The sequence below is a fragment of the Oncorhynchus gorbuscha genome, unplaced genomic scaffold (genome assembly GCF_021184085.1).
Source record: "Oncorhynchus gorbuscha isolate QuinsamMale2020 ecotype Even-year unplaced genomic scaffold, OgorEven_v1.0 Un_scaffold_645, whole genome shotgun sequence".
Taxonomy (NCBI): Eukaryota; Metazoa; Chordata; class Actinopteri; order Salmoniformes; family Salmonidae; genus Oncorhynchus; species Oncorhynchus gorbuscha.
The window spans coordinates 401,517-413,989 of record NW_025745751.1 but is presented as its reverse complement, the minus strand read 5'-3'; the positions used below and the strand labels follow the sequence as shown (position 1 = coordinate 413,989).

The window sequence follows — 12,473 nt, the reverse complement described above, 5'->3', positions numbered from 1 at the left end:
GATGACTAGTACCTTAAATCTATTGACATGGAACTGCCATGGTCTCGGTCATGCAGTAAAACAGAAAAAGATACTATGTGCTCTAAAAAAGTAAAAAGCAGACATTGCGCTATTACAAGAGACACACCTCTGTGATGCCAAACATGCCAAACTCCGCAGAGCTTGGGTGGGACAGGTGTATTTCTCATCTTTCAAATCAAACAGTAGAGGCACAGCCATACGTATCCATATGAATGTTCCATTCATAATTGACAAAAACATATCTGATCCGGAGGGGAGATTTATTTTGATAACTGGGTCACTGTATGGTCAACCAATTACTATCTTAAATATATACGCCCCTAACACAGATACTCCTGCTTTCATGTCAAAAATGATAACCCTGTTCAATGAATATTGTGTTTCCTTTGGCGTGGTGGCCGGAGATTTTAATTGTACCCTTAACCCGACCCTAGACAAATCATCTCAAGTCCCCACCACAAATCCTAGATCTGCAAAGATGTTGAACTCTCTTACTAAAGAGATGGGACTGATAGATATCTAGAGAGAGAGCTCATCTATGGACTATACATACTACTCTAATGTCCATAACACCTACTCCCATATAGATTACATTTTTATCCCAAAGAGTTTCATAAATTCAGCCACTTGTACAATCGGACCCATAGCACATTCAGATCACGCCTTTGTCCACCTCCGCTTTGACCTCTGCAAAAACATCCCGAGGTCAAAGAGCTGGAAATTCAACACCTCCATGTTATCAAATGAAGCGTTCCATACATTGGTAACTACATGGATAGACAACTACACACAAGACAACAAAGATTCTCCTGTTTCTCTGGCCACAATGTGGGACGCTGCTAAAGCCACACTAAGAAGTCATCTAATTGCATATGCTTCCTCTAAGAAAAAAGCAATGGAAGCACACATGCTAGATCTCGAGAGGGAGCTGGAATGCTGTGAAAAAGTACATAAACAATCCCCAGACAGCACCTCCTATAGCAATAGGCCTAGTAGATGACTTGCTTACCGATTTAAAAAAGAGCAGTCACAGCGTACAATCATGGCTATCCGAACAGCAGAGGACGAGGTCACATATGACCCCAAAAATATAAATTTAACTTTTCATGATTCTTACTGCAAACTATATACCTCTGAGAGAAAACACACGGAGGCAGAACTCCACTCTTTCCTAGAGGGAATCTCACTACCTAAACTATCAGAGACTGACCAAGAGGATCTCAACTCCCCCTTCACTCCTGAAGTGATCCTGGAGGCAATTACCTCCATGCCACCTAATAAGTCCCCAGGCCCAGATGGATTCCCCAGAGAGTTCTACAAAGTTTTTTGGCCCCAGCTCAGCCCTATCTTCATGCCAATGCTGGAGGATTTTTGCAAAAACGGAGTTCTCCCAGACTCAATGCACACAGCTCGCATTACAGTGTTGCTCAAAGAAGACAAGCACCCTCTATCCTGCTCGTCCTTCCGGCCCATAAGCTTGTTGGATTTCGACTACAAAATAATTACCAAATTCCTCGGCAAAAGACAAAACACTCTTCTTCCCAAAATAATAAAAGCAGACCAAACTGGATTTATTAGAGACAGATACTCTTCTGATAACATTCGCCGTCTTTTTGATATTATTGATCAATTAAATGCACAGAAGACCCCTGTCCTGCTGGCTTCACTGGATGCTGAGAAGGTGTTTGACAGGATGGAGTGGAGCTTTCTGTTTTCAGTCAATATGGGCCCAAATTTGATTAAATGGATCAAACCACTATACTCTCATCCAAATGCCATGGTGACTACTAACGGGTGGAACTCTGACAGATTCCCCTGGAATGGGGCTCAAGACAAGGGTGCTCGCTGTCCCCCCTGCTCTACTTGTTGAGGGCGGAGCCTCTGGCAGAGTTGATAAGGAGCAATCCAAGTATTATGGGTGTCTCTGCAGGCGGCCTGCAGCACAAGATTTCGCTTTATGCTGATAATGTCTTGCTCTACATATCCAACCCGGAGAAGTCCCACCCTCCCATTTTAGACACAATTGCTCAGTATGGCAAGTTTTCAGGTCATAAGATCAATTTTACAAATCCACTGTCTGCCCTCTCAATATTACACTCACCAGCTCTATGAAGACACTATGTCCTTTCCAATGGAAGACACAGGGGTTTCAATACCTTGGGATCTTCATAACACCAGATCTGAATAGCCTTTTCAAGGAAAATGATCTCCCACTCCTGGATCGAATCAAGAATGATCTCCAAACCTGGATCTCCCTCCCAATTAGCTTAGTAGGAAGAATTAATGTCATCCGTATGAACATCCTCCCTAGACTGAACTATTTATTTCAGATGATCCCATGCTATCTCCCAGTTTCCTTTTCAAAACAACTAACCAAAGCATTACCAAATCTATGTGGGGCAATAAAAAACCTAGGATCAAGTTCTCCACTCTATCAAAACATAATCTAAAGGTGGTCTTGCCCTTCCCTCCCATCAATTGTACCACTGATCTGCCCAAATCCGCAACATGCTAACATGGATCACAAACAGACAAGAGTCAACATGTTATGCAGGTGAATGAGGACCCAAAAGCGACTTAACAGAAACAGAGTTTATTCCAGTCTTAACAAAAAACGATTAAACCTGAATTCTTTCACAGGTAATGTCCAAACAGGAATAACTGAAATCCTCTAGTCAGTAGAGGGGAACAACAGGAGAAGCGGCCACAGACTGCAGGTCGCTTCGGGTTGGCGCAGGCCGTAGCTGATAGAGACACCTGCTCACACGCAGCATCTGAAGAAGGCAAAAACACGACAGGACGGAACAAGGACACAGTACAGCAAACATCAAACAAGGATCCGACAAGGACAGAAGCGGAAACAGAGGGAGAAATAGGGACTCTAATCAGAGGGCAAAATAGGGGACAGGTGTGAAAGAGTAAACGAGGTAGTTAGGGGAATGAGGAACAGCTGGGAGCAGGAACGGAACGATAGAGAGAGAGAGAGGGATAGAGAGAGAGGAAAAGAAACCTAATAAGACCAGCAGGGGGAAACGAATAGAAGAGAAAGCACAGGGACAAGACATGACAATATATGACAAAACATGACACAACATGGATTCAGATAGAAGCCCAATCCTGTGGTCCATTGCCCCTAAACTCAATTCTATTCATTAATCACTTTAGTGAAGTGGGAAACATAGCCAAAACCTTTGTGATTTACAGCACCCTACTAGCGTGGAGGGACTGTAAGAAATACCTGGGCATTTCCTCACAAATATGTTCTCACTCTCCTATAGTAGGCAACCCAGTCTTGCCAAAAGCCCCGAGGGATGCCAACTTTAATCTTTGACATACTCTAGGAATCAGGACCTTTTCAGACCTATTTCATCAGAAAACCACTACACTGAAATCCTTTCAAGAGCTCTGCAGTGAATCCAATGTGCCAAAATCCCCCCAAAATATCTTCAAATTACACATGTAATTTCCTCATTTACTTCCATTTAAACCCTTCTTGTCACAGCACAATCCATTAAAGGCAATATATCTTATATCTATAGACTTTCTGAGAAAGGCGGCTCCTCCTTTACTCCTTTGAAAATAATCTGGGAAAAGGACCTAGGTCAGTGATGAGTTATGGGTGTTATGGGCGGAGGTTTGCAACAGGGTATACTGCTCCTCTACTAATGTAAAAATTAAAGAATCTAATTTTATTACAGTCCTTTGAGACTCCATATAATGAAAACTGACATGTCTCCTAACTGTAAAAGATGTACCTCTGAAAGTGGAACCTATATGCATGTATTTTGGAGCTGTAGAGAGATTGCCAGATTCGGGCAAGCTATACATACTGCTGCACAGAAAATACTAGATGTACAGTTTGATATGACCCTGTGTATCTATCTTCTTAATGCCCAGCAGGACTTTGTTCTTGATCCTGACAGAGAAAAGTTTCTTATGACTATTACATACTTTGCTAAGAAATGTATTTTCTATTGTGGGCCTCTAATACCCCTCCTACATTTAAGATGTGGATTGACCAGATTGTTGACTTTCTCCCTCTTGAAAAGCTCACTTATGACCTCCACAAGAGACAGCCCAAGTTTGATCGACTCTGGTCTCCACTACTCAACTATATTTCAAATTGGACAGAGTGAATGGGGAGATTAGGGAAATGAGCAGATACATTGTGTAAAGTACTGTAAAATCTAAAAACTAATTATTTCCTCGTCGTCTCAGCGAAGGCTAGAAATAGCTAATAAGAACCTTGTTAGTGCTGCTGAAAACTTTATATATATGTTTATTTTTTAATTGTTCTTTGTGTGTATGTATGTATGTATGTATGTATGTATGTATGTATGTATGTATGTATGTATGTATGTATGTATGTATGTATGTATGTATGTATGTATGTATGTATGTATGTATGTATGTATGTATGTATGTATGTATGTATGTATGTATGTATGTATGTATGTATGTATGTATGTATGTATGTATGTATGTATGTATGTATGTATGTATGTATGTATGTATAGGTGTCCAAATACTTATTTTCCACCATAATTTGCAAATAAATTCATAAAAAATCCTACAATGTGATTTTCTGGATTTTTTTTCTAATTTTGTCTTTCATAGTTGAAGTGTACCTATGATGAAAATTACAGGCCTCTCATCTTTTTAAGTGGGGAACTTGCACAATTGGTGGGTGACTAAATACTTTTTTTGCCACAATGTATATATATATATATGTAAAATAACTATTATTTATTATTATTATTATTATTATTAATGTTTTTTTAAGCCTGTCACATCTGTGAATGTGTTGTGGTGGTTGATTTGAAAAACAAGAACTTAATAAAACTTTAAATTGAAAACAAAGTGCCATCCAGAGAGATACTTATCCTGTCAAAACATTAGGGAGCTCCGGCCATTGAAGTGACTCATAGGTTGTAGCTCTATGTTGCAGATAATCATATGCATAATAAATGGATGGTCGTAACTAGGGATGCAAAGAGTCAGAAACTTTCCAGCAAATTTTCCATGGGAAGTAAAGCCGGGGATTTGGGGAATTTTGCTTAAATTCTTGGTCTTGTGGCATATTTTGGTTAAACTATTCCCGATTCAATGGAATTGCAACCCTTTGCATGCACAGTGCAGTCTTCCATCACATGTAGAGCTTATTCTCAAGATCTTGCACACTAATGAGATGCTATTGAGCCCACACTAGTATACTGTCTGAGCCAAGGACTGCATGCTTTCTGATAAGTTTTAATTACGATACTGGTTGGGGGGAATATATTTTATACGACATGATATTTTGTTATCTAGTAAATAGTAGCCTACAACAAAGTGTGTTTAAATCATTTCTAATTTGTTAACAAAATCTGCTAGTTCATTTTTGCTACCACATGGGTTTTAGCTTGCTTGAGCCTGCTGACTGTGAAGTGTTAATTCACCCATTTCCATATATGTTTCACTTTAAAACATTTATCTTACAAAGGAGTTGTTTAATCTAACTGCTTAACTATTTATCTGTTCATGGAATTCTATTTGGGTATTTATTTACTCATTTTTTTCTAATCTTTACAGGAAAATGACACGGGCGCTATCTGATGTGTGGAGACATTTTACTGCAGCTAATGTAGAAGGAAAAGCTGTGTACATGTTCAAATACTGTGCCAAATCATATGTGAAGAACGTAACAAGGATGCAGAATTATCTGGCCAAGTGCATAAAGTTCCCTCAGCGCTCACAACAAGCAACCTCTGACAAAAGTCCCTCTACTTCTATTTGAGGTGAAAATGATGAATATGACACCTTATTGATAGCAAGAGCTCATGGTCCTTCTGGAATCAGAGTTTTTTTTTGACTCAATGGAGGAACATAGCCAGAGAAATGCTGAAGAATGTTTTGCTCGAGCTGTGTATGCAACTGGTTCACCTCTGATGCTCACAGGCAATGTGTATTGGAAGATACTTCTGAATGTTCTTCACCCAGCATACACCCCTCCAACCAGACATGCTTTATCTACTCATTTGCTGGATGAAGAGTTCAACAGAGTTCAAGTGAAGGTCAAGCAACTCATAGCGAAAGCAGACTGTATTGCAATCAACTCTGATGGGTGGTTGAATGTTCATGGGCAAGGAATAACCATCTCCAGTATTCCACAAGAGCATAAACACAAGGGACAACAGACCTTGCTTACATTTGTATAGGCTGCTTGGTCAAAAGTGGAGGAGTCCTACCCTCACATCACACCCATTGGCAGGCTGCTCATGCATTGCATCTGCTCCTCAATGACATATTGGCACTAACAAAATGGATACACTCTATAAGACAGCCAAGGAAAAAGTTAGCTATGTGAAGAGTCATCAAGTTATAGCAGCAATCTGCCTCATCAAGCAAAAGTGAGAAGAATAAGAGCACAACATTGAAGCTGCCCAGAAACACTCATTTGGGTGGTGTTGTCATCATGTTTGACGGTCTCCTGGAGGAAGGAGTCTCTCCAAGAAATGACCATATCACAGACTGCCGATATAGACAGCCCCATCAAGAGGATCTTCCTGGATTATGTATTTTGGGAGAGAGTGGTTAGCAGCCTGAAACTCCTGAAACCTATAGCAGTAGCCATTGCACGGATTTAGGGAGACAATGCCATCCTGTCGGATGTTCAGACTCTGCTTGCAGATGTAAGAGAAGAAATCCGTATTGCCCTGCCGACTTCACTGTTGCTTCAAGCAGAGGAAACTGCAGTTCTGAAATACATCAAAAAGCGTGAAGACTTCTGCCTGATGCCCATACATGCTGCAGTGTACATGTTGGACCCCAAGTATGCTGGGAAGAGCATCCTGTCTGGTGCAGAGCTCAACAAGGCCAATGGTGTCATCACTACTGTGTCTCACAACCTTAGCCTGAATGAGGGCAAGGTTCTTGGCAGTCTGGCAAAGTACACTTCCAAGTAAGGGCTTTGAGATAGAGATGCAATATGGCAGTCATGCCAACATATCTCATCAGCCACCTGGTGGAAATGACTTCGTGGATCTGAGGCTCTTTCTCCTGTTGCCTCCATCATCCTCCAAATCCCACCAACATCAGCTGCCTCAGAACGCAATTGGTCCTTGTTTTGGAACACACACACCAAAGTATGCAACAAGTGGACCAATACAAAGGTTGAAAAGTTGGTCGCCATCCAGGAAAATTTGAGCTTTTTGAGCCTGACAACGAGCCATCCTCAACAGGGTTGGAAAGTAACAGTTAAGATGAGGCCGTTTTTGGGAGATGCGATGGAACATTGGGGATCATTCAATAATTTATTTATTTTGTTGTTCAGTGAAATCATCCCATGTGAAGAGACAAGAGCCAACTCATTTAATTAAGTCAACTCAATTCGTAACTAAATTGTTTTTTAAATTTATATTGGAAGAATTTAATAATTTTAATCATTTGAAATGGTAAATATATGGTAAATATATCCAATGCAAAAAACATCTACATTTAGATGTATTAATTTGCATATATTTACGTTAATTCCCATATATTCCCGTTAATTCCCAAATATTCCTGTTAATTCCCACGGAAAGTTTCCACCTGTGAATATTCCCCACAATGTGCAACCCTAGTTGTAACCACTGCATAACAATTTGAATCATTCCTGTAGAACAGAATGCCATCGGGGGTAGGCCAAATAAAGATGTGATTAAAATTTGTAAAAATAATTGTACAAAAAAATGTTGTTTTACTTTTCTTTTTAAACTAATTCTTCACATTTTCAAACAGTTGATTTATATTTTTTCCGACAGGAATATACATCTGGGTGAGTTTTTCTCTCTCGACTGAGTAGCCTAGTTTCTCTGCCAAAAATCTGGTGTTCAGCGAAATAACACAATGTCAAATACAGGAAGCCTAGTAAAATAATTAACATCCAAACACATTAACCGTTACTCTCAAGGGAATTTCACTAACAGTCCTTATGTAACCAAACGTAGCTGCTGCTCATTCCGTTTGCTTGAAAATGGTTAAATGGTTAAAAAAAATAAGGATTTATTCCTGCTCGCTCTGTGTCACCACCTCCATTTGTCATGTCCACATCAGGAAAACACAGAGATGAGAACGGAAGTAGAGTTGTATGGTATTGAAGCTTGCCTGGAGGGTTGTTAACAGTGTCCAAAGAAGGGCCAGAAGTATACAGAATGGTGTCGTCTGTGTAGAGGTGGATCAGAGACTCACCAGCAGCAAGAGCGACATCATTGATGTATGCAAAGAAGAGAGTCGGTCCAAGAATTGATCCCTGTGGCACCCCCATAGAGACTGCCAGAGGTCCGGACAGCAGACCCTCCGATTTGACACACTGAACTCTATCAGAGAAGTAGTTGGTGAACCAGCTGAGACAATTATTTGAGAAACCAAGGCTGTCGAGTCTGTCGTTGAGGATGTGGTGATTGACAGAATCGAAAGCCTTGGCCAGATCAATGAATACGGCTGCACAGTAATGTTTCTTATCGATGGCGGTTAAGATATAGTTTAGGACCTTGAACGTGGCTGAGGTGCACCCATGACCAGCTCTGAAACCAGATTGCATAGCAGAGAAGGTATGGTGAGATTCGAAATGGTCGCTAATCTGTTTGTTGACTTGGCTTTCGAAGACCTTAGAAAGGCAGGGTAGGATAGATATCGGTCTGTAGCAGTTTGGGTCAAGAGTGTCCCCCCCTTTGAAGAGGGGGATGACCGCAGCTGCTTTCCAATCTTTGGGAATCTCAGACGACACGAAAGAGAGGTTGAACAGGCTAGTAATAGGGGTGGCAACAATTTCGGCAGATAATTTTAGAAAGAAGGGGTCCAGATTGTCTAGCCCGGCTGATTTGTAGGGGTCCAGATTTTGCAGCTCTTTTAGAACATCAGCTAACTGGATTTGGGAGAAGGAGAAATGGGGAAGGCTTGGGCGAAATGCTGTGGGGGGTGCAGTGCTGTTGACCGGGGTAGGAGTAGCCAGGTGGAAAGCATGGCCAGCCGTAGAACAATGCTTATTGAAATTCTCAATTATAGTGGATTTATCAGTGGTGACAGTATTTCCTATCTTCAGTGCAGTGGGCAGCTGGGAGGAGGTGTTCTTATTCTCCATGGACTATACAGTGTCCCAGAACATTTTTGAGTTAGTGTTGCAGGAAGCAAATTTCTGCTTAAAAAAGCTAGCCTTGGCTTTTCTAACTGCCTGTGTATACTGGTTTCTAGCTTCCCTGAACAGCTGCATATCACAGGGGCTGTTTGATGCTAATGCAGAATGCCATAGGATGTTTTTGTGTTGGTTAAGGGCAGTCAGGTCTGGGGAGAACCAAAGGCAATATCTGTTCCTGGTTCTAAATCTCTTGAATGGGGCATGCTTATTTAAGATGGGTAGGAAGGCATTTAAAAAAAAACAGGCATCCTCTACTGACGGGATGAGATCAATATCCTTCCAGGATACCTCGGCCAGGTCGATTAGAAAGGCCTGTATAAGAAAGGTCTATATAAGGTCCCAGTTCACAGTGCATGTCAGAACAAAAACCAAACCATGAGGTCGAAGGAATTGTCCTCCATCATTCCTAAACGGAAGAAGTTTGGAACTCCAAAGACTCCAAGAGCTGGCCACCTAGCCAAACTGAGCTATCAGGAACCTGATGGTCACTATGACAGAGCTCCAGAGTTCCTCTGTGGAGATTAGAGAAAACTCCAGAAGGACAACCATCTCTGCAGCACTCCACCAACCAGGTCTTTATGGTAGAGTGGTCAGAAGGAAGCCACTTCTCAGTAAAAGGCACATGACAGCACTCTTGGAGTTTGCCAAAAGCCACCAAAAGACTCTCAGATCACAAGAATCAAGATTCTCTGGTCTGATGAAACCAAGATTGAACTCTTTGGCCTGAATGCCAAGCGCCATGTCTGGAGGAAACCTGGCACCATTTCTAAGGTGAAGCATGGTGGTGGCAGCGTCATGCTGTGGGGATGTTTTTCAGCAGCAGGGACTGGTAGACTAGTCAGAATCGAGGGAAAGATGAACGGCACAAAGTACAGAGAGATGCTTGATGAAAACCAGCTCCAGAGCGTTCAGGATCTCAGACTGGGGCGAAGGTTCACCTTCCAACAGGACAACGACCCTTAGCACACAGCCAAGACAACGCAGAGGTGGCTTGGGGACAAGTCTCTGAATGTCCTTGAGTGGCCCAGCCAGAGCCCGGACTTGAACCTGATTGAACATCTCTGGAGACCTGAAAATAGCTGTGCAGCGATGCTCCCCATCCAACCCGACAGAGCTTGAGAGGATCTGCAGAGAAGAATGAGAGAAACTCCCCAAATACAGATGTGCTAAGCTTATAGCGTCATACCCAAGAAAACTTGAGGCTGTAATCGCTGCCAAAGGTGTTTCGACAAAGTACTAGGTAAAGGGTCTGAATACTTATGTAAATGTGATAGTTTAGCTTTATGTTTTCTTCATGAAATTGCAAAAAAATCTAAAAACCTGTTTTTGCTGTCATTATGGGGTAGATTGATGAGAAGAAGAAAAAATAATTGAATCCATTTCAGAATAAGGCTGTAACTTAACTAAATGTGGAAAAGTCAAGGGATCTGAACACTTTCTGAATGCACTGCAGGCACATTTATTCACTGCCATGTATAGCAAAATAACATTAATTGCACTCGGTCGGTGAGATGTTTTATATTTCTATAATTGTAAACATACAGTAGATGGCCTAGAGTGGGTACATGCTTTGTGGTGTAGGCTGTTGTTTCTGGTGGTCAAGGGCAGCCTGGTGTTCTCGTGGTCTAGGGCAGCCTGGTGTTCTGGTAGTCTAGGGCAGCCTGGTGTCTAGGTGGTGTAGGGCAGCGTGATGTCCTAATGGTCTAGGATAGTCTGATGGTGGTCTAGGGCAGATTGATGGTGGTCTAGGGCAGCATGATGGTGGTGTAGGGCAGCTTGATGTTGGTGTAGGGCAGCTTGATTGTGGTGTAGGGCAGCTTGATGGTGGTGTAGGGCAGCTTGATGTTGGTGTAGGGCAGCTTGATGGTGGTCTAGGGCAGATAGATGGTGGTGTAGGGCAGCTTGATGGTGGTGTAGGGCAGCTTGATGGTGGTGTAGGGCAGCTTGATGGTGGTCTAGGGCAGCTTGATGGTGGTCTAGGGCAGCTTGATGGTGGTGTAGGGCAGCCTAATTCGATTAATCTGATGTTTCTTGGTGTGTGATACGTGCTACTCCAGGTGGTCCCTGAGCAGCTGTGCCTCTCCCTTAGTTTAATGATGGGTTCTCCTGGTAGTGAGGGGCCTGGTCTCCTTCACCTGCTCCACTTCAATGAGAAATGACAGGGAGATCTTACATGTACATACAATGTCTGAAAAACAACACATACAGAGGGATTACAGGTTAAAGGGATAACTCTTAATGTGTGGTCAATGAATCATCTTTCTAGCTTTGGTAAACACTTTTCCTTTTCTTGATGACTCATTGTCATCATTGACTCCATTTGTGAGATTTTTCTCATATTTGTGACCTAGAGCCTTACCTGCAGACATAGAACAGGATGTAGGCAGTCTGTGCAATCGCCTTCAGCACAGTGGCCTCATCTGTCCTCAAGACATGTGCGTCATCCAGGCAGAGCCACCCATTGCCACAGCTGTCCAAAACATCACTGATGTAGTGGCCTAGGGAACAAGGGAAACAAAATAGAGTGTACATTAAGCTTTCATAATTGTGTGTGCGTGCCTGCATACCTGCGTGCCTGCATACCTGTATACATGTTGTCTCCCAGATGTGAGATCACACTTGACAATTTGTAGATATTGTCTGGCTGGTGTCTCTGTAAGGAAACACATTTAATAATAGGATAGTTATTTTGTCTACAGGATAGGGGTTCCTTCTATAACTGCCTTATCTTGATCCGCCCACTATCTCAACTGGATCTTATTATCTGTTAATTATTTTTCTCTCTCTCTCTATTTCTCTCTCCCTCTCTCTCTCTCTCCTCACCACAGCGGCTGCCTGCTGCTTTTTCTCACTGTCAGCTGGTTTCTCTAGCTGCTCAGAGGAATTTGAAGCTGGTGGGGGTATATCAAATATAGTGTAAATACAAACCACAAATTGAAGTGGAAACCTATCAACAAATAAACTCTAAACTTCAGCTTCCGACTTGCTTTCCTCAACAGTCCTGTTTCATGAGAGGGTGTTCTGCATGATGTCAGTAACACAATGTCCTACCTGGTCTTTCAAGGGTGCCTTTCGGGGAGTTTGCAGGTGTGTTGTCCATGTTGTTTCTCCCCAGGGAGCTTGCCCTGTGTAAATTGATGGCATTGAAAATAAATATCTAGTGTGTGAAAATCAAGGTGTGTGTTGGCAACTCAATGTGCAATGTCCCCAAACAGAGTGTAAACCAACCTGGCTCCATACTGGACATGGGCTGTCTTCCCACATACGGCTGGGAGGGTTATTTCTGCAGGGATGGACA

General features: G+C 42.2%; 1 long non-coding RNA gene across 1 annotated transcript; it reads right to left on the bottom strand.

Moving 5' to 3' along the window:
* Positions 1–11,757: 11,757 nt before the first annotated feature.
* On the bottom strand, positions 11,758–12,473 carry LOC124019638. The gene is made up of 3 exons (XR_006835813.1): positions 12,404–12,473; positions 12,227–12,300; positions 11,758–11,828 (listed from the first exon to the last, which is right to left on the bottom strand). It is a non-coding gene; the product is annotated as an uncharacterized LOC124019638 (long non-coding RNA).